This window comes from Protopterus annectens, chromosome 2.part2 (genome assembly GCF_019279795.1).
Source record: "Protopterus annectens isolate FY-2018-M chromosome 2.part2, PAN1.0, whole genome shotgun sequence".
Taxonomy (NCBI): domain Eukaryota; kingdom Metazoa; phylum Chordata; order Ceratodontiformes; family Protopteridae; genus Protopterus; species Protopterus annectens.
The window spans coordinates 848,785,383-848,808,346 of NC_056730.1; the positions used below are offsets into that span (position 1 = coordinate 848,785,383).

Sequence of the window (22,964 nt, forward strand, 5' to 3'; positions counted from 1 at the left end):
AGTATTAAAAATTGGAGACAGTACAGTATTTGTGGAAAATGATTATTCACTGTACACCAGGCAGAAGAGAAAGAAATTTAATCTAACCATCAAGGAATGCCGAGAGGCAGGTATAAGATTCAAGCTACTGTATCCAGGTCTCTTCATAATATTTTGTTCCTGGAGGATCAAAGCCATTTTGTATGCAGAAAAAGCTAAGGAGGAAATACAAACGTTTGTAAAACAAAAAGTGAACCATCAAACAGAAGGGGACTCTGCTTCTCATTACTTCGATGATAAAGCTCATAGAGATACTTTGCCAGTGAAAATGATTCCAATGTTTCAAATGAAAATGCTTGACAGACAGTAAAAATCACAAGAGTTGACTAGAAGAATCAGAAGTACATTGAACCTCTACCAGAGTCTGGGGTTGTGAGATGAAGATGGACAGGAGGAAGACCAGCAACAATGAAACTAGTGAATGCATTTCAGACTGTAGAACATCACCAACATATGTGAAATTTGGCTTTATAAGAAAAAGTGACTGAGAAAGATTGGAATATTGCTTACTTCATTAAACTTGTGGGGGGACTGAAATGCATTTACCCAACTTCTTATCATTAATGTTTGGAAAGACACTTAAAGAAAAGAAAAAGAAAAATTAACTGTAAGTAAACCATTTTTTTCTTCTTAACAGTATCTGTATAAAGCATTTAATGATATAAATTGCATGTTATATAGTAAATCATTTACATTGATTATATGTGATAAAGACACTAAAGTAAACAAGTACTTTTTTCTTTTTTCATTTTTAAGAAAGGTAGTCATTATAATCTAAAAAGAGAGGAAAGTCTGAAAAAACATGTTTAAGTTAATAGACTGTATGTAATCTTGGGCTATAGAACTAGGGATGGGTTATCAAAGTGCACTGATATATGCAATGCACTGATTATAATATGTGTGGAACTGAGATGTTTTCTTTTACTTTTGTATAGGTGAGTTTTTGGATTAATGCCTTTGGCTTAATCTAATAATTATTTTTTTTTGTGCAAGGAAATGGATGTGAAAAATAAGAGACCACTGTGAATGTAATTGTTTTCCTTTAGTAAATAAATGTTCAGTGTAAGTTGAGAAGTCTGCAGCTGAGGGCAGCTGTATATTATGTTCTTATATTTCCATTGAGGCAAGCTGACTATAGGTCAAGGCAATAAATTGAGAGGTCTAGGCATTGTTTTATGAGAGAAATGTAAAATTAAAAGGTGCTAAGGCAAGCAGCTTAGTATAAAATAAAGTTAAAATTGTTGAAAGTCAGTAAGAGATAGCTTTTTCTGGCACCTAAATACTTCAATGCTTTTATTAGAACATTGTATAATTTAGTTTTATTTCAAGATAGCTAATGGACCTTTTCTTAAGGCTAAAAGTTAATGTTTTCTGAAAATATTAAAATGTGTTTTTCACATCTGGGAGGATAACAAAGAAAATATGAGAACAGACAGTAACTAATGTAAATAGGAACATATGCTGCAACATGTGCCTTATTATGGATAACCTTGCTTTTAGGTTTGATAGTGCATGTAGATGCAATTGTTGATTTGGGACAATTGTTTCTATAAGGAAAGTTAAACTTGATTATTTGAAGATGTACATAGTTCTGTGTGTTTGTTTTGTTTTAATATGTTCTTTTTTCAGGGTTTTCATTAAAATTGAAGGCTTGTAAAATCTAACATAGGTTCAAATGGAGATGACAAGAAACAGCATAAAGGATCAACCTGCCAAACTGCAATGGGTGTATGTAACACAAAAGTTGGAAATAGACACTAACAAAATCTGTCATATATAATATGTGGGGATAGTAACTTCTTGTTATAATGACTGCACTATCCATATTATTCTGAAACATGAATGGCCTTACAGTTTTTATTTTATTATATTTTATTTTACATTTGTTAACTGGGTTAGTCCAGCTGTGGGTTTAGCTTGTTTTCAGTAGAGACCCAAGGAGAAAAGCTCCGCAGTCAGTATTTACATTTTACTTACAGTCAGTAAGACATTTTCATTTGCAGCTAAACAAATAGTTAGAGAGATAACATTTACAATAAAACAGTTGTGTACAATGTCAGAAATCATACTGCCAAAAAATAATTTACAATAAATCATACAGAAAGCAGTTGGGTACAATGTCAGAAATCATACCACAAAAACTTAGGTACAATGTCATGAAAGGAATACAGTGTTCATAATTCCTAAGTGGTTATATACAGTATAGGTACAGAAGGAGTAGTAAGGGGATGAAGTGATTAAGCAAAAAGACAGAGGGTAGATGTTTATTAAGCTAAACAGTGGAAGAGAATGGAGGGATGAGCGACAGAAGCTAAGGTTGGGTAGTTTCAGGGAGGGTGACTACAGTGGCATGGCCATTTATTTATTCAGTATCTTAGAGTGGCTAGTTTGAAATGCTTGATTTGGTCAAAGGACCTAATTTCTAGGGGTAGTTGGTTCCAAGTTGCAGCAGGGTTATAGTTATAGAGTAAACACCCTCTTTTGGTTTTGGGTTTATAGATCTGTAGGAGGTCCTGGTCTGAGCTACGTAGTGTCCTGGTTGGGAAATATTTAGATATAATAGATAGAAGGCTAGGGCAGAAAGATGGTAGGTAGAGGATGGAGTGGATAATTAGCAGCTGATGTAGTAGCAGCAAATGAAGGAATTCGAGCCAGTCCAATTGTTTAAGAGATAGGCAATGGTGTGACTTGTAGGTTTGGTTTGCATTAAATCTAGCAACCTTATTATAGGTAGTTTCAAGTCTGGTTATGAGTGTGGTATTAAGATTTGTGTATGTCACAGCTATAGAGAAGGATGGGAAGAAGAAATGCAGGGGAGAGAGTTATTCTGGCTGTATTGGTTAAATGTCTCTTGTTATGATAATGGAGTCCAAGTTTCTGGTGAGTCTTTTTGATAGAGGTAGTGACTTGGAGATCAAATTTAAGCTGATCATCTATTATGACTCCTAGCAGTTTAGTGCTAGGTTCAGCAGTAATGATAGTGCTATTGCTAGATAGGATGGAAAATATAGTTTTGAGATTGATAAGTTTTTTTGGGGAGGAAGAGTAGGAGCTTAGTTTTCTTAGGGTTGAGAATTAATTTGTTATCACAAAGCCATGTCTCTGTGGTGTTGAATGATGCCTGAGTAGTAGAGCGGAGCTCAGATGGATTGTCAGCAATGGTGATGACTGTTGAATCATCAGCATATTGTACAAGTGTAGAGTTGGGATAGGAAGTGTAAAGAAGGTTGGTGAAAATATTGAAGAGCAGTGGCCCAAGTATGGATCCTTAGGGGACACCCGTTGGGACACTTAGGGAGGGATAAGGCAGAGTGCCATTAACAGCTTGCTGGCAGTTAAAGAGATAGTTAGAAAACCTGGATATGGTGGGAGGAGAGAATCTTAAGTGAGAAAGTTTGTCTAGGAGGAGGGGATGGGAGATAGAGTCAAAGGCTTTGGACAGGTCGAGGAACAGACATTAAACTAGTTTATTGTTATCATAGGCCAGTGATACAGTATTGAAGAAAGATATTAGTGCAGTTGTAGTACTGTGTTTAGGACAAAATCCATGTTGTGTGTGTGTTAGAAGGTTCTGTTGGAGAAGGTACTGCATTATCTGCTTGTGAATGTATTTCTCAAGAATCTTGGAGAGGGGAGACAGTATAGCAATTGGTCTGAAGTTAGATATGTCAGAAGAATTACCTCCTTTATGTATGGGTAATGTGTAGAATGTTTTCCATATTGCTGGAACATATGATTCAGAGATAGATCGGTTGATCAGGATGGATACTGGATAGGCTAGAGGTTCAGCAGCAATCTGTAGGAAGTAAGAAGGTAGATTATCATCTGAGGGGGAGCAGGGTTTGAATTTAGAGAGTAGAGATTTAATATAGTTAGTTGAGACAGATGTAAGGGAAAAAGAGTTAGAAGGATAAGGAGGGGAAGTTGAGAATGTGGGGTTATTAGTATTTTTTCTAGTGGGGAGGTCATTAATTATGGCAGTTATTGAGTTAATAAAATGATTGTTAAATGCAGTGGCAGTTTCTTCAGAAGTTTTATTCGGGCATGGGTTAGGAGGGGAAGGGTTTCCTGGATGCAGTATATGACTGATTGAGTTCCAGAATTTTTTAAGGTCAGATTTTAGGGTAGTGGGAGGATTTGTATAGAAGGTGATCTTGTCTTTGTTGACAATTTTCTTTATTTGATTCCTGAGTTTTTTATAGGTCTGTAGGAGAGAAGGGATCTTAGTTTTAGTCCATAATTTCCATATCCTGCCCTTTTTTCATCAAGGCTCTAGTAGATTTGGTCAGCCAAGGAGTGGTATTAGTTTTAATTCTGATTGTACAGAAAGGAGCAAAGGAGTTGAGGATGTTTAGAAAGGTAGATTTGAAAGCATGGACAGCCTCATCTAAGGGGCGTGTTGTGAGATGGGACCAGTTAATTCTGAAAGTTGGTCAATGAAAGGGTCTGGACTAAAAGATGAGATTTTGCGGGAAGAGATAAACCTCAAAGGTCTGGTGAAATGGGGAGTGTGTCTAGTTACTGTGATAGGACAGTGGTCACTAAGGGAATTTAGTAGAGAGTGAGGGTTGTGGTAATTTTGCAGGTGAGACACCAAAATCCAGTCCAGAAGAGACTGAGGCAGGTGTGACTTGCTAACATAGGTAGAGGAAGTGATTATCTGCTCAAATCCATGTAAGTTGATACAAGAGGTAGTATGGGGAGTTTGAATTGTAAGCCAATCTATGTTTACATCCCATAGAATGATGGTTTAATTGTGCATGGTCTGTGAGAGGTGGGGTAGGATGTTCCTGAGTATGCTAAGATTGTCTGCCGGGGGGATATAAATTGCTACAACAGTTATGGTTAAGTTTAACATTGGTAAGTAGGAGTTCAGCTGTAGAGAAAGTGGTTAGATGGAGATTTGGCCTAGTTACTGAGAGGTGGTCAGGGTAGAGTATAGCTACCCCTCCTCATCTTTTCTTTTGTCTGTCAAGTCTGAGGCTGTTATAGCCAGGTGGAGTAATTTCACTATTTTGATTATATAGTTTCAGCCAGGTTTCAGTTAGGGTGACTATGTCAGGGGTATAGTTAGCTAACCAGGCATGGAAGTCCTGAACTTTATTTACCACATCCTGAGGTTGATAGAGCAGAAATATACTTTCTTTTTTAAGGGTGTGAGGTTAGTAGATGCTTGTACAAGAGGATGATTATTCAAGGTAGATTGGGAGGGACCTGGGTTAGGATGGATGTCTCCTGATAGACGTAGTGGTTTGAAGGAGAGGAATTGCTTAAATGGGGAGACATTTCTTTTCTGCTTAGAGGTGGTTGGGAGTGGGGGAGATAATTTTATTTTAGGAAGGAGAGTGGTATAGTTTGGGATAGAAAGACCGGTTTGCAGAGGAGCCTGGGGTTTAGTATTTGGATGTAGAGTACAATTTGTTGGTTAAGCAGGGTGGGGTAGATGTGTGTGATAGGAAGTGAGGAGATATAAGAAGCAGAGTACAGGAATCAGGAGTAAAGCTTGTGGTTTGAAAAGCATGATGTAAAGGTAGAGTATGAGTAGACAGTGGGAAGATGAGGTGAGTGATAAGTAGTAGTGTGTGGGAAAGTACTATATCGAAAGAGGCATGTCAGTAAGGAAGTAGTTGGGAGGGGCAGGGGAGGGGTTGGAAGAGGTGTGGTTAAGGTGGATAAGTATAAAGGAAATGATATGAAGTGTGTGGGAATGGGGGTAGGAGAGGAGTGAGGTGAGCCCGGGTGTAGCGAGGGTGAATTGAGCGGAGCCCTACCAATTAGAAAAAACTATTAGTCAGCCCTTTGCCAGATTGGTTCAGGATTACTTAAAGAAAATGGCATGTTTTGCTTATCTGCAAGGAGTTAGCTATGTAGTATTTTATAGGGGTAGTGAGATATCTAAAGTGTAGTTGGGGTGTAGGGTCTGTATAGGGCATCAGGTTCCCATGGTACTGTGCTCACACTGGTAACAGAATACCTCTATTCCAGGGAGGAAATAGGGTAAATGTATTTAGCTAGGACTTAAATTTATTATTTGCACTTAAACATTGGAGTAGTTAGTCATACTTTCTTTCCAGTCTCCAGAGGTAAGCTTTTCAGGAAATAGGAAGGTCAGATTCCTGTAAATAGCCAATAAATGTTAAGCCTTGGTCTGGGAGTCAAATAATGGGTCCAGAAACAGGGGAGAGAGCTAGGGGAAACAAAAATACAGAGAATTTAGTAGGGTAATTTAGGTAGAAGAGACAGAATTTCAATGATTCATTCACTTAGAATCCCAAGTTAAACAGTAGTTAGCATCATATACACTATTAACACATGCTTCTTGATAAGTATCAGGCACTAGGCTTAGCTGAAATGATAACAGTGTTTAATCAACAAGTATTGGTAGAAAACAACAGGAATTAGTTACAATCTGCACAGAGACATTGCCCACAGAAGCGTGCTCATAACTGAACGTTAATGTAACATTGTACAGACCTAACTCTGTATCTCCATGTTCTAAGCACTAGAGGTCATTAACACAGCTTCAAAACAGAGTGGGAGCTTTAATTTAACATTGTACAGACCTAACTCTGTATCTCCATGTTCTAAGCACTAGAGGTCATTAACACAGCTTCAAAACAGAGTGGGAGCTTTAATTTAACATTGTACAGACCTAGGTCTGTATCTCTGTGTTTTAAGCACTAAGGATCCTTAACACAGCTTCTAAAACAGAGTGGGAGCTCTAATTTAACCTTATACAGACTTAGCTCTGTATCTCCATGTTTTAGGTACTAAAGACCCTTAACACAGGTTCTAAAACAGAGCACAAATGCATTTAACAGTGCAGTTGCTCCGCTTTCTTTAGGATGGGGCAAAGCAAACATACGCATGCTCTTTACAAGCACTATTACAGATTCAGGTTCAAGGACAGGGCTCTAATGCATTAGTCAGCCCAGTAGTTCCACTTCTTTAAGCACAGTGGCTGAGCCGCAAGTGGAGAGTTTTAACGGAGCCCTTACTACAATAAGTGTACAGCCTAACAACCCTGTAGGTACTAATACTTCAATAGCACTACCTTAAACAGATAATTCACCATATTGTAACCACGGAGGCAGAGAATTTAATATTAAAGCACCGCAAAAAACACTTACAACAATACACAAATGCAGTATGTCTACAGGGCTAACTAGGGAAACATAGCAGGATTGTTCTGCTGACTCAATTAATGCTACAACACCTTATATTTCCTTTTAACAGTTAGAGATACCCAAGGTATAACACTGATAAAGTTGTAAACACGGATGTTATCAAGAGTGCTAACAGTACAAGAGTTCATCTGCAATTCAAATACTCTGAGCCGAGAACTGCAATAACAACATTTATAACACTAAAGACTACAGATTAAACTCGATTATAAGCAGTAGTAAAACATTACATTTATGTAGACATTTGTTTGAAGAGTACCTGGTGAGCACAATAGCCATGAAGACGTTGTTGGCGTATTGTGAGTGGAGGGGATAGATAGGTGGAATTTCAAAGATGGTGCCTCTTGTTGCAGGAAGCCAATAACACCTAGGGCCAGATGTGATAGGTGTAGAGGGGGGCGTGTCTACACATACCAAGTACCTGCTGAATCTGAATAAAACTATCAGTCATTGGGATACATCAGGAAATGCAGAGTGCAAATAGCAAGAGTACATGACACACATTTGGAAAGAAATGAGCATGTGAATTTGATAAAGAAAGGATTTCAGGGTGGATATTCATCAGAATATCAGAGGCAAAGAAAAAGGGGTGCACTTATACTAATTTCTAGTGGAGCTCCAATAGCAATAAAGAGGCAAAGGATAGTAATGGTGGATTTGTGGTAGTAAGGGGCTACTGGCAAGCGAGGAGGATTTCACTGGTATGTATTTATATTACATCTATTTTGGGAGAAATAATCAGCTTTAAATGGGGAATGTTACTTATATGTGGGGACTAGAACTATTTGCAAAAGTAAGGATGTATCTGGGGGACCTAGAAGGGAAAATATAACAAAAGAGAGTAAATTTTTAAAGGAATTTATTAAAATATTTGATATGCAAGAAGTGAATTAAGTAGTAAGAAATTGAAGAGACTTTACCAATTATTCTCCAAGGTCCAATAACTGGGCTAGACTAGACATAAATTATATCTCACTGGAACAAGTGCATTTAATTGAAAGCTTCAACATACATCCAATAATTATTTCAAACCATGCTCCAATAATCTACTCCAACAAAAGCAGCAAGCAAATAACTCCAAAAATCCAAAAAGTAAACAAAACCTGTGTCAGAACAAAGAAATTTATTATAATCCAAGCCAATAGTAAGCACTTTCGTCTCTTATGCAGCAGACTTCTTCAGACTATGGCTTTACCATAAAGAACATATGCTTTAAATACTGCAGTAATTAACATTTTAAAACACCATTTAACATTTAAAAGCACAGTGACATAAAAATGCACAGTAACCATGCATACATTAATGCTTCAACCCCTTTCTTTTTAAATACATTACAAACTCTTCCCTGTTATTTAAACCTGGAGGGAAACAAGCATTTAGTTTAACTTGCCAACAATATTCTAGCCAACCTAGTTCTTCTTCAACATTTACTGACTTCGTATTTTGATGCACAGTGTCCAAAACTGTACATTTAAAATTAATTTTACATTTCTTATCAGCATAATGTTTGTTCATAGCATTTTTTGTCTCTCCATTACTAATAGCATAATTATGTTCATAAATTCTTTTGTATAGTTCTTTCTTTGTTCTTCCCACATAAAATGATCTACATTCTGACCACATCAATAAATAAATAACATTTTTTGATTTACAAGTAAACCTCCCTGGGACATGGAGTACTGTTTTCCCCACTAATAATTTACTACTATCAGTAAATAAATATTGGCAATAGTTACAATTATAACATTTAACCATCCTTTTTCTTACCTCAGCTTCTTTAACTTTATTTAGTTTACTTTGAAAAAGATCTTTAAAGTTTCTAGCCCTTTTCTGTACAAACTTGGGTTCATTCCCTTTTTTCTCCATAATTTCTCTATTTCCTTTTAAAATTCCCCAGTTTCTCCTCACTATATTCTTTATAGTGTTCGAATCTGTACTGTTTTGTATTGCTAATGCTGTACTATAATTTTTATGTGTTTTATCACCAAAATTCATATTGACATTATTTCCAATATTATTCCTCTTAATTCATCAGTGAACACCCTTTGTACTTTATCTTGAGGATATCCTCTTATTTCCATCCTTTTACAAAAATGTAAAGCTTCGAGCTCAAACAATTCACCATCTTTAGTTAAATTACTAATCCTTTTAAGCTGTCCCTTAACAATATTAACTTTAGTTCTTTTAGGATGCATACTAGAATAATGCAAATACATATTATTTTGAAAATATTTCTTATAAATCTTAGAAATTAATTTATTATCATATTTATATATTGTCAGATCTAAAAAAATTATTTTATCTGCATTATAACTATATGTAAATTTTATATAGGAACAAACATTATTAATGTAATTAAAATAACTATTTAGCTCATTAATAGTACCATCCCACACTACAAGGACATCGTCAATAAATCTTAACATCTTGACTATATGTTTACTATGTTCACTTTCTAAAATATTGGCTATTTCCCAACCTTGCATAAACACATTAGCATAACTAGGGGCTAGAGCAGCACCCATAGCAACACCATTTGTTTGGACATGTATTTAATCATAAAACTCTAAATAATTATGTCTCAAAACTAAATCAATCATCTCCATTGATATCCCTACTGTACTTGGGGAGAACACCATAGATTCTAATAGTTCTACTCTTACTGTCTCCATTCCTTCTTTATTTGGAATCATGGTATACAAAGAATTGATATCTAATGTAACCAGTATATGCGAATCAGACACCTGAATCTCTTCCAGTTTTTTTTATACAGTCATAACTATCTTTTATATAAGTCTTACCCCTTGGTACTACCCTCTGTAAATGCTTGTCAACAAACACTGACATCCCTTCAGTTTTGCTATTTCTACTCACCACTAAGAGTCTTAATATTGAGGAATCTAGGTTTTTATGGATCTTTGGAATACCAAAGATCCTACTTATTTTTGGGTTGTTATTAGATTTCTTTTAGTTTTATCATCAGTTCTTCCTGTGTAGAACCATTCTTCCACACAGGAATCAATTAATGATAATCCCTTTCTGACTTCTGACATATTCACAGGTCTATAAAAGTTTGTGTCAGACAACATTTCTTTCATTTTATTTAAATATACATTTCTATCCATCAATACCATAGAACCACCCTTGTCAGCTTTAAAAATTGAAGCATCTTCATTTTTGACTAAAGCATCTAAACATTCCTTTTCTTTTTTTTGTTAGATTATAATATCTAAAATTCGTATCATCTAACATTTCAAGCATCTGAAATTCACATACATTAAGGAACATTTCTAATTCGTTGATTAATGGTGGATTATAGCAACTTGGTTTATACATTTCACAATTACCTTGCATTTGTGCACCAAGTAAAATGCTCAAATTTAATTTCCTCACATAGTCTCTAATTTCGTTGATCATCACCAATTTATTTGCTCTTTGCACTGGAGCAAAATTCCACCCTTTACTTAACACACAACAACCTCCATAAGACAGTTTTTTTACTGGATAAATTAATAATTTTGAAATTTACAGTACCTAAGTCTTCCAGTATTGTTGTTTCCTGTTCCAGTTTTTCCCTGGACCCTTTCTGCCATACCAGTTTTTTTGTGGCCGTTGCTGCTGTTTATTCGAATAATTAAATTTATCATTGCTTCCATCTGCCATCACTTGAGCCCACGATCTCGCTTGATTGTCAATTCTTTGATACACATCAATACCTTGATTATTTTCCGCTATTACATTTCCTTTTTGCTGAGGTTCCATTACTGTCGGTTTGGTTTTGTTGGCCTCCTTTGTTTTTGGTCTAACTGCTTGTTTCATTGCTTTAATTCCTTGCCCAACTCTGGGTTCCATTCTTTCATTCACAGTGGTTGTCTTTGAAGTTTCAGCCACATTGGTTTTATTATTTAGTCTTTCAGACCTTCTTAAAACATTTATCTCATCCTCTATTACTGCACCATCTCCATAGGATTCTTTCATACCACTATTACTTTGTAGCTTCAGCCCATACCCTGCTGCCACACCCCCAGCGTATTCATTCCAGTCTCTGAAAAATTTCTTAGTTTTTCTCTGGCACAGCTCTTCATTGAGTTTGAGTAAATTCTCTTGTATAATACTCATCCTGCTGTTAAAATTCTTTAAGGAAGTATTGTCTTTTAACACGCTGAAGTTAGTTTACACTTTAGCAGTTAAATAACTGATTTTAATGTTATTAGTTTCACTAATCAATTCCATGTACTGAAGCCCCACCTTTTGATTAATTTCAAGCCATTTCTCTGTGAGAACCTTAGGCAAATCTCTATCTGCTAGTAGATTTTTAATTCTTAGCCCTTTCGGCACTTGTTTTGCTTTCAAACAATTCTCAAAGAATAAATTGTCCCACTGAAGACGTTTCAATGTAGAGAAATCTTTTTCTAAAAGATGAAAACATTCCTGAATATTAAAAGAAGAGTTTGTTGTTCCTCCACACAAAACACTTCCTTCCACATTGAAAGGATTAACAGGAGGAGCTAAACAACCATTTAAAATCTCTTCTTCACAATTACTACTGAAACCAGCTCTGCGATAGTTTCTCATGAGCGGGTTTACTGTCCCTTCTTCATTTACAATAAACAAACCACTTGGGGTATCGTTTAACACACAGCTTGCTGATACAGCTGCAAAGCTCATTCCTGGAACAGTACTATTCTCCATAACTGACACACTGCAACAATCTCAAACACTCAAATAAAACCAGCAAGCAAATAACTCCAAAAATCCAAAAAGTAAACAAAAGCTGTGTCAGTACGAAGAAATTTATTATAATCCAAGCCAATAGTAAGCGCTTTCGTCTCTTATGCAAGAGACTTCTTCAGACTACGGCTTTACCATAAAAAACATATGCTTTAAATACTACATTAATTAACATTTTAAAATACCATTTAACATTTAAAAGCACAGTGACATAAAAATACACAGTAACCATGCATACATTAATGCTTCAACCCCTTTTGTTTAAATACATTACAAACTCTTCCCTGTTATTTAAACCTGGAGGGAAACAAGCATTTAGTTTAACTTGCCAACAATATTCTAGCCAACCTAGTTCTTCTTCAACATTTACTGACTTCATATTTTGATGCACAGTGTCCAAAACTGTACATTTAAAATTAATTTTACATTTCTTATCAACATAATGTTTGCTCATAGCATTTTCTGTATCTCCATTACTAATAGCATAATTATGTTCATAAATTCTTTTGTATAGTTCTCTCTTTGTTCTTCCCACATAAAATGATCTACATTCTGAACACATCGATAAATAAATAACATTTTTTGATTTACAAGTAAACCTCCCTGGGACTTGGACTACTGTTTTCCCCACTAATAATTCACTGCTATCAGTAAATAAATATTGGCAATAGTTACAATTATAACATTTAACCATCTGTTTTCTTACCTCAGCTTCTTGAATTTCTAGTGGAGCTCCAATAGCGATAAAGAGGCAAAGAATAGTAATGGTGGATTTGTGGTAGTAAGGGGCTACTGGCAAGCGAGGAGGATTTCACTGGCATGTATTTATATTACACCTATTTTGGGAGAAATAATCAGTTTTGTATGGGGAATGTTACTTATATGTGGGGACTAGAACTATTTGTAAAAGTAAGGATGTATCTGGGGGACCTAGAAGGGAAAATATAACAAAAGAGAGTAAATTTTTAAAGGAATTTATTAAAATATTTGATATGCAAGAAGTGAATTAAGTAGTAAGAAATTGAAGAGAATTTACCTATTATTCTCCAAGGTATAATAACTGGGCTAGACTAGACATAAATTATATCTCACTGGAACAAGTGCATTTAATTGAAAGTTTCAACATACATCCAATAATTATTTCAAACCATGCTCCAATAATGACTAAAATAAAAATGCAGGGTGAAGAAGTAAAAATGAGTCAATGATATTTCTCTACCTACCTGTACAAAAGAGAAAATTTAATGAATGGGTAGTGGAAATTATTCAAGCGTTATTAGGGGAGATAGGATTTTTTCAGGCACTAGAGCTATTAAGTGGAATAAAATAAAAGTAGAATTTGAAATGGGGTAAAAAAATAAAAGAAAAAGAAATATGGTTAAGAAGTAAAAAACATTATTAGGAGGGTCTGACAAAGGCTAATGCGTTGAAGAATAAGGGGAATCTCACAGAAAATGAACAGCTGTAAATGCAGAGTGCTAAAGAGAAAATAAGGGAGCATCTAGATAGTATGCATGAGTTTAGAAATATTGTGCTTAAGCAACAGTTTATTGACAATAACTCCAGACCACATACATTTTTAGCCCAAGGACTTAGGCATTAGAGAGTAGAAAGGACTGTTGCCAAACTTAGGAAGTCTGTAACAAAAATAAATAAATAACTAACCAGAGATCTTGTGGAAGTATTAGAGATATGTTGGAAATTTTATGAAAAGTTGTATAAGGAAATCAAGAAAAAGCACAAATGGAAATATTTAAGGAAGATGTAAGTATGTTAAGGTTAGATGTAGATGACACTCAACAATTATCCATTAAGACTGGAGGAGATGAGATAAAAACAGTGACATATAATCAGTATGCAGGTAAGTCTGTAGGAATATATGGTATTTCTGTGGAAGTTTGAAGCTTGGAGGAAGAAAATGATAAAGATCTGGAAGGTTCTGTTTAACAGTATTTTAAAAGAAGAGGAAGTACCAACATCCTGGAAGAAAGCTGTGGTGCCTGTGGTACCTAAATACAGTACACACCCATCACACCTGGCCTCATATAGTGGCATTTCAATTTTAAACCATGATTTTAAAAGATCTATATCTATAATAACTAAATGAATGGCAAAGGTGTTGCCATAATTGATAGATAGGGATCAATGTGTTTTTGAGGAGTGGAGGCAAACCATTGACAACATTGAAAGAGCAATGATGATCCAGGGGGAAGCAGAATATAATAAAATGCCACTTTTGTTGGTGGGTCTTGATGAAGAGCAAGTATTTGACAGAGTAAGCTGGGACTTTATTAGTAGGGCAATGGAAACATTTGCATTCTCTGATACAACAATAAAGTTAATTAGGACAATGCATATGTATATGGTCGCTGTTCAGTTTTTCAAATGTTTATTTAGCAGAAGAATGGATTCTTTTGGTTGTTAAATCAAATCTTTGATCAATAAAAATATGTGCTGGTGTGGATGTAGCAATCACTGTACACTATGGCTTACAAATTTGCTCTTTCCCTCACTGTTATTGATCTCAGAACAAGTCTATTTAACATTGTGGGGGTGTAGTGTTCAGGAGGGTTTGCCAAACTGCAAAAATATTTTGTTCCGTGTTTTTTTTCTTTTGCTTTATTTAGATTTATGGGTTTGATTTTGAGATTATTGTTTAGTGACCAAGTGTTTTTGTTTTGAATTCTATTGTTCTGTCATCTTTTTTTCAATATTTTACATTACAGGTCTTTGTGTATTGGGAGAATTATAAGGGCATACTGTTGAACTGAAATTAATATAGATTCAATGCTTTGGTTTTAATATAGCAAATTTAAATTACTTCTATAATCAATGCAACAGCAGACACCTATATCTGTATGTCTAAATACACACACACACACACACACACACATATATATATATATATATATATATATATATATATATATATATATTTATATGGATTCACTTTAGAACATCAAAAGCCCATTACATTGAAATTCAAAACATTGAGACCAAAATCTTGAAAATTTGAAACACTGAAAACTCAAAGCATGGAATGCCATAACATTGAAAAAAAACATAGGAAATCAATGTGTACTATATTCCAGCACAACTACAGACAGAAACAAATAAAAAAACAAACCATATTACACTTCTTCAAATATAAGCCCCGATGTGGGGGGCTGTGCCCCCGGAACACACCTCTTGCTACATAAATATATCAACTCCGAGATCACAATACACTACACTAAGATGTGTTATATTGTAGTATAGCAAGTAAGAAGGGTCTTGACTGAGGTTACCGATGAAACTCTGGTAAGTATCAGAGAGATATATAGTATATAATATAGTAGTGTGTAATGTTTTAACAGTGAAGAAGTTTTTCTAAGAGAAGGCTGAGGATAGTTTTTACAATTTAAACAAGCAGTCATGAAGCTCAGAATGGTATGTTTGCCCTTTTGTTCTGTGCAGTGCGATCTCAGAGTTGATATATTTCAGTAGCAGGGGTATGGGGGTGCAGGGGGGCTTGCCCCCCCATTTATATTTGGAGGAGTGTAATATGGTTTGTTATTTATTTATTTATTTATTTATTTTATTTTACATTTGTTTTATTTTACATTTGTTGACCGGGATTATCCGTCTGGATACATGTCCATTTTCAGTGGAGGCCCGGGGAGAAAAGCTCCACATTGACAGTAATTTACATTCATATAAACAGAGTATATAATACTTCTTTTGATAATTAATACATGAGGTACAGAGTAACATACGATTGTATACAATTAAGATTTAGAAGGAAAAAATGTCAGAGCAATGCTAGATGCAGAGAAAGAGCCTTGAGGAATTCCTATGGAGAAGTAGAGGTTGCGGAGGGTAATGGGTTTAGTCTGGTTTGGAACATTGACAGAGCCACTGGTTTTTAAAGTGCAGGGATAGACTTTTCTTGAATTTGGATAGAGAGGTGATAGTGGTGAGTTGAGGAGGAAGGGAATTCCATATTTTACCAATGGAATTTGCAAACAGCGAGTCACCTCCAAAATTACAGGATTTGACCGTTTGAGCAAGTCGCCTATTTGCTGAGCGCAGACTAGTTAGGTTTAAGTATGGGGTGATTAAATTACGCAGCGCAGGAATGGTGTCAGGTTGAGTGAGAATTTTAAAAGCTACTATTAGTTGGGTCTGCTGGAGTAGGTTTGGTAGTTCAACCCAGCCAAGGTTATGCAGGTTGATACAGTGATGGGTTTTGTAAGGCATGCCAGTAACAAATCTAGCAATATGATTATAGCAACCTGAGAGTTTGTTTAGGTCTGATTTGTACAGGTTGGTGAGTATGGGGGAGGCATAAAGGAGGGAGGAGAGGAGATGAGACCGGGCTGTGGCCTCTCTTGCCTTGGGAGTTAGAAAGGATCTTATTCTATAAAGAGACCCCAATTTCTTATTGACTGTTTTAATAGTTTGGTTGATGTGAAGGTCGAATCTGAGTTTGTTGTCTATGGTAACACCTAGTAATTTGGAGTTTGATTCTGGGGATATAGTAGTGCCATTTTTGGATTGAACAGAAAAGAGTATAGGGGAAGGTTTATGGGTAGGATGGAAGAGTAATAGTTTGGTTTTTTTAGGGTTAAGGATCAAATGGCGACCTAACAACAAGTCTTCAACTGCAATCAGACAGTCTTGGGTTTTGGATAGTAGCTTAGATGGTGACTTGTCCGAGTTGATTAGTGTTGAGTCGTCTGCATATTGAATGCAGGAGGTCTTGGGGATGACTGTGTGAAGGTCGTTAATGAAAATAGAAAAGAGTAGAGGTCCCAGTATGGAGCCTTGGGGGACCCCTGTGGAATTAGGTAAGAGGGGCGAGAGCTTGTTTTGCCAGAGTACAGCTTGATTCCTATCGGAGAGATGGGCATGAAACCAATTAAGCGTTGTGTTATCTAGATCGAAAGTTTTTAGAGTGTTGTGAAGTAGTTGATGGTTGACCATATCAAAGGCCTTTGATAGGTCCAGAAAGAGAGAAGATGACATGTTTTTGTTGTTCTTATTATGGTTTATAGTGTCGGTGAAAGAGAGGAGGGCGGTGGTAGTGCTGTGTTTGGGCCTGAAACCATGTTGTGAAGTAGTTAGAAGCTTGCTCTGGGTTAGGTAGTGTACAAGTTGTTTGTGTATACATTTTTCCATGATTTTAGCAAGCGGTGACAATATGGCTATTGGCCTGTAGTTGGATAGATCAGTGGATGCCCCTCCTTTGTGGAGAGGGATAACGTGGGAGATTTTCCAAATTGAGGGGATAGTAGATTCCGTTATGGTGTGGTTGATTAGGATGGAGATGGGGTAGGCTATGACATCTGCAGCTTTTTGTAGATAATCAGCTGGTAGAAGGTCGGCAGCAATGGTAGTAGGTTTTAGTTTCTTCAGTAGGGATCTAATGAAGGAAGTGGAAACAGGTTGTAGGTGGAAGGAGGGCTCAGACTTCAGGGTCGAACTTGTGGTAGAGGGATTGGTGGGAGGTTGTTGGGCAGCTAAGGATTTGATAACATTGATAAAGAAAGAGTTAAAGGTATTTGCCACTTCTTCAGGGCTTTTATCATTTAGGTTGGCTGGAGTTGGAGTGGTGGTCTTTCCTGGATGGAGAAGGTTGTTAATACCTGCCCAAAACTTTTGGGGATTATGTTGGTGTTTATCTTGCAGTTGGTGGTAATAGTTCTTTTTGTCTAGTGAAATGGATTTTTTTGTCATGTTTCTAAGTTGTTGGAAGTAAATTTGGTCTAGGGGAGCTTTGGAAGCACGCCATTTATCCCAGGCTTTGTTTCTAAGTTTGAGTTTGGATTTTGAGTCTTTTATTAGCCATGGAGCAGTCTGGTTTTTGACCTTGGTAGAACGTATGGGGGCATGGGAATTGAGTCTGTTTGTAAAGGAGGAGTTAAAGGTTGTTACGGCTTCATCAAGAGGGAGGTATTTAAGAATAGACCAGTTACATGATTGTAGCTCTAGTTGGAATTTAGAGAGGTCAAAATGTTTAGTGTTCCTGATTGTTCTGTACACTGGAAGCTTGCATCTCCCTGCTTTTTTTTTCTCTATGTAAGTGATGAGATGATCACTGAGTTCATTTGGGAGAGTCCCAGACTTGTACGCATGGGACGGATTGTTTATGAGTATCCAGTCTAGGATACTTTATTTGTTTCTGTATGTAGTTGTGCTGGCATATATTACATGTTGGTTTCCTATATTTTTTCAGTGTTATGGGATTCAATGTTTTGAGTTTTCAGTGTTTTGAATTTCCAAGATTTTGGTCTCAATGTTTTGAATTTCAGTTTTATGGGCTTTCCATGTTCTAAAGTGAATCTCTCTCTCTCTCTCTCTCTCTCTCTCTCTATATATATATATATATATGCACACACATACACACACACACACACACACACACACACACACACACACACACACACACACACACACACACACACACACACACAGACGCACACACATACACACACACACACACACACACACACACACACACACACACACACACACACACACACACTCATACACACACACACACACACATATATATGAGTTACAGTCAAGTAAACACATTTTGGATTGACTGAGTGCAAGGTAAAGTTTTGCAGGTAGTCATATCTGTAGCTGATGAAGTTCTGTGCAGATGAGGCCTAGCTGGTCAAAGTATGGGATGTGTAAGCAGTTGTAGTTCCTGCTGAAGTAACTCTTATGTAGCATTCTGTTTATTTATGCTGAACACTTTCAGCCACATCCACATAGTGGAATGAGGGCCTTTGTCTTATTGCTTTTTGGATCATACAGCTATACATATTACTTGGAAGAAGTTCCCAGAAATTACTTCTGAAGTAATATATATGACTAAGCTTGACAGATATTTGGTTGTCTTTAAACCAGTAAAATTTCAGACCTTGAGTTAGGGAAGACCATGAGACAGGGAAGTAAATATTGTGGGAATAAATAGCCAGGGAATTGTTATGGCTAGGCGTGTATAGGCTCTAGGGCCGATAGCCTAGTACCAACCTATGTACCTATGAACCTATGAGGGAAGCTGCCACAATATATTCCTCCTTCATGAAAGGAATCCCTTTAATAGTGTAAACTGTGGCCTAATAAAATCAGTGTGAGATATTCTTTTTTTCTTTATAGTCTTGCATAACCTTGCCAAAACTTCCATCTTAAAGCACAAAAGAAATCTCCATTAAAGAAATAAATTACCCTCCTACATTCCCCCAAACACTTTTGGAAAGAGGTTAACCTACTTATAGGAAGAAAACCTCCTCATGATACCCTGTCTAGAAATATCATTCAATGTGATACAGAAAAACATTCTACAGAAGATTTCCTAAAATAATTTTGCAATCTCCCGTCAATAAACTCTATACCTCCCACAGATCATGCACTGCACACCCCACCACCATTCATTCCCACTCTTTCACTTCAAATCTATACATCCCAAATAATTCTCTATTCTACTTGAAAATATTTTCACTGATGCCCCTCCTGGATCTGACAACATACAACCCTGGTTCATGTATCACTGCAGAGAGCATCTGTGTCCTTCTCTTACCCACATATATAATCTATGTCTCACACCAAAGATCATGTCACAGATTTGGAAAACTATTATAATTAACCCCACCTCCAAAGCAAACTAACAAAAAAGATACCTTGCACTTCCAGTATTCATTCTTCCAATTCTTGGCAAACGTCTTAAAATATAGTCTAAACCCAACTCTCCCTCTATTTTAAGCAGTAACACCTGTTCTCTTTCAAACAACATGAAGTCTGGCCTGGATAAAGTACTATAACAGCATTTTGGTCCCTAACTGATGACACCTTGCTAAACTCTGATAGTGGCCTCCTTACAGGTGCCCTATTTATAGACCTGATAAAGGCACTTCACCTCAATTATCACTATCTTCTCCAAAACAAACTAATTAAAATTGGTATCAGTCTAGCTACCGCTCCAAGGTTTAAAAACTTCCTCAATAACAAACACTTCAGTGTTAAAAATCAGATCCTACCAATCAGAGTCAGCACCTATTACCAAAGAAGTACCATAAGGATCCATTCTTACTTCCCTTCTCTCACCTATATTCATTAGCAAACTCCCTTGTGACCTCCACATCTCCCACTTATACTCTATGAAGATAACATGGTCATTTACCAGTCAGGTTACTCTCACACCAACATTCAATGCCAACTCTAGTCATACTTAGATTATCTCCATCAAAGGCTTGTAAACTAGACTTGTAAACTATCAACTACTTCTCAACCCCACCAACACCAAAACTTTACTTTTTGGAACTCCACAGAAAATTCACCAAGCACCTGACTCTTTAACTATATTTGACCTGCACAATCATTCCAAAGAAACAACCTATACCTTCAAATACCTAGAACTATGGCTTGATCAGTTGCTAATGTTCCACTTCCACATAGATAAAGTGAGAGCCAAAATAAACTCTTTCTTCCTCTGGGCCAAACAGATATCCCCTTTTCTGTCCCAACCAAAGCAGCCATTGGCAAAGGAGTTCTTCTTTCTCAACTTAAATATGGGCTCCCAATTTTTGTTTCTGCCTGCAAGAAAAACATTGGTACAGTCCACATGATCTCTAACAATATCTGCCACTTCATTACAAACTCACCTCTCAGTGAGTATCACTGTGCATCCCAAGAAAAAGGAAAATGGCTACCCAAAAAACAAAGATCTAACATATTTTTAGGATCCAAACTCCACAAACTACTCCAGCTCCACACATTTACTCTCCTTGTAGCTAGACTTCATGAAATAAAAATTCATCATATAAACTGAGACACTACTCACAAGCCACACCAAATGCCATTACTCCTAGAGCCAAACTCCACAAAACTGCACATGCTTTTTTCTCACAGGCATTTACTTTTTAGCAAGCTCTACCCATTGACATTAAGGAAATCAACACTTACTCAAATTCAGACTGCAACTCAAAAAGCCCTTCTTCATCCAAGCTAAATGCTCCTGTTTTAACACAGGACACATCTCCTTTCTGAGTCTCTTCTCCTCTGTCAAGATTCACTGAAGACTGAACCACTTTAGAAACTAATGTATGCATTGCACATAATTCTCTGCTTGATTGCACATTGCATTGTGCTTGTTCACTAGAATGTCTATGCACAGTTTTGTTGATGTAATTTGTCTGAAATACTCTGTTACTGCTTACATTTCTGTATTTTTTGGTTGTGAAATGTTTTGTATTTCATTGTGGCTGAAGCTGAAATTGGTTAGTATTGATCAGTACATTACCCCAGTAAACAACCATAAATAAGTAAATATTTGTCTCACTGAATGGCTGAGACAACTAGCAGAACAACTTCAATCTTTCAGCACCTATTTTAGTACTAATTATCCAGCAGATAATATTTCTTCCTTCCTCCTCCTGCATATGCTCAACTAGCCACCCTGTAGAAGTCTACATGTTTTTATTATAATTCAACATTGATTGAAGTATGAGCACTCAAACATAATAAAAACGTGCTGATTTAAGAATCTGTCTTTCGTGTGTCTAAGTCTGGTTTTGTCTAGACTGCTATGTCCTAGTTAAATGTTTGCTCACTAGGGCTCATGGTACTGCATTTAATTAATGAATATGTGTATATCGTATTACAAACTAAATCCGATTATGATTTGTTTTTCATGCTGTTTTTTGGAGGTTTGTGCACACCTGTATATTTAATTTACATAATACTGTTTTATTACAATTTCAGGTGTTATATTGGTACTGAATGTTCTCGTATACAGTGTTCTTTAAATTTCTTCATTTACTTGAGAGTGGGTAGGTTTCAACAGTTCTTGCTCATCTTTTGTACAACTTTTATAAAATGCTTGCAGTTTGACTGTTGTACACTGGTGTCACTCATCAGACACTTATTATTATAATCATTAATGAAATTACATGCAATTACATAAAGGTTTAATTATTATAATCATTAATGAAATTACATGCAATTACATAAAGGTTTAACTGCTGTTCATAGGTTCATAAGCTTATACTAGACTAACAACCACCGTGGTCTTTACAAATCTAGCTGTGCAGCCCAACAAGGTTTTGTCCCTGATCTACTTGGATGCCTATATGGTGGGGTATGTTAGGAAAGAGGTAGCTAAGGGTTATGTGGTGGGTTTGCTTGTTGGGGATTAACTTACTTAATGTTGAAGTCTGTCTACCAAGGACATGGGGGCAAAACTGGGAGTGAACTTGTAATTTTCCATCCAATGATCAAGGTTTTCTTTGAATGGAGTCAAGGATGAAAGGGTTATGTGGTGAGTATGTTAGTTGGGGATTAATTTACTTAATGTCGGACTTTGTCTAGGAGAGGCATTGGGGCTACACTGGGCTGAACTTGCAATGTCTTATCCAATGATCAAGGTTTTTTTTGAATAGGGTCATGGATAAACTATGCTTCATGTAGAGGGGGAGCTTATTCCATAGTGCAGGGATCCTTTGAGACACATATTGGTCTCTTCAGCATGTTCTATTTATGTTAAAGCCAATGTTTAGGTCCTTGGATCTAATGTTTCTGATGCTGTTTGTTTTGCAGATGTGCATAAGATCCATCCAAGCTTGATCTGAGGATACCTTATATGCTAGGCATAGATTGCTTCTCGGTAACCTGTAGGAGACTGAATACAGAGATAGGGTCTTAAGGTGATCAGTGTAGGATTGGGTATTCATACCCTGGATTCTTCTGGTGAGAAATATATGAGGGTATTCCATCTTTTGAAACTGACTGGTTAGGTACATGTCAAAGGGAGCATTGGTGGGTCTGATAAGGGCTGAGTAGAGTGGTATGATAACTTCCTTAGATCACCTCTTAGGTGTTTTTTGAATGTACATTGTATTTCTTATTTCTATTTAAATACCATGTTTCTCTTTTGTATCTGATTTATAAATGATAAACTGTAATTTTTAGTAAATTTCTGCTTCTTGGGGTCATTCTTGTCAGTGAATTGAATTTTAGTTC

The 22,964-nt window shown here is 36.4% G+C and overlaps 1 protein-coding gene across 1 annotated transcript in view; it reads left to right on the plus strand.

Moving 5' to 3' along the window:
- LOC122795985 (cGMP-dependent protein kinase 1-like) overlaps positions 1-22,964 on the plus strand; it is a 1,306,845-nt gene that overhangs the window by 812,797 nt on the left and 471,084 nt on the right. The window lies entirely within an intron of this gene.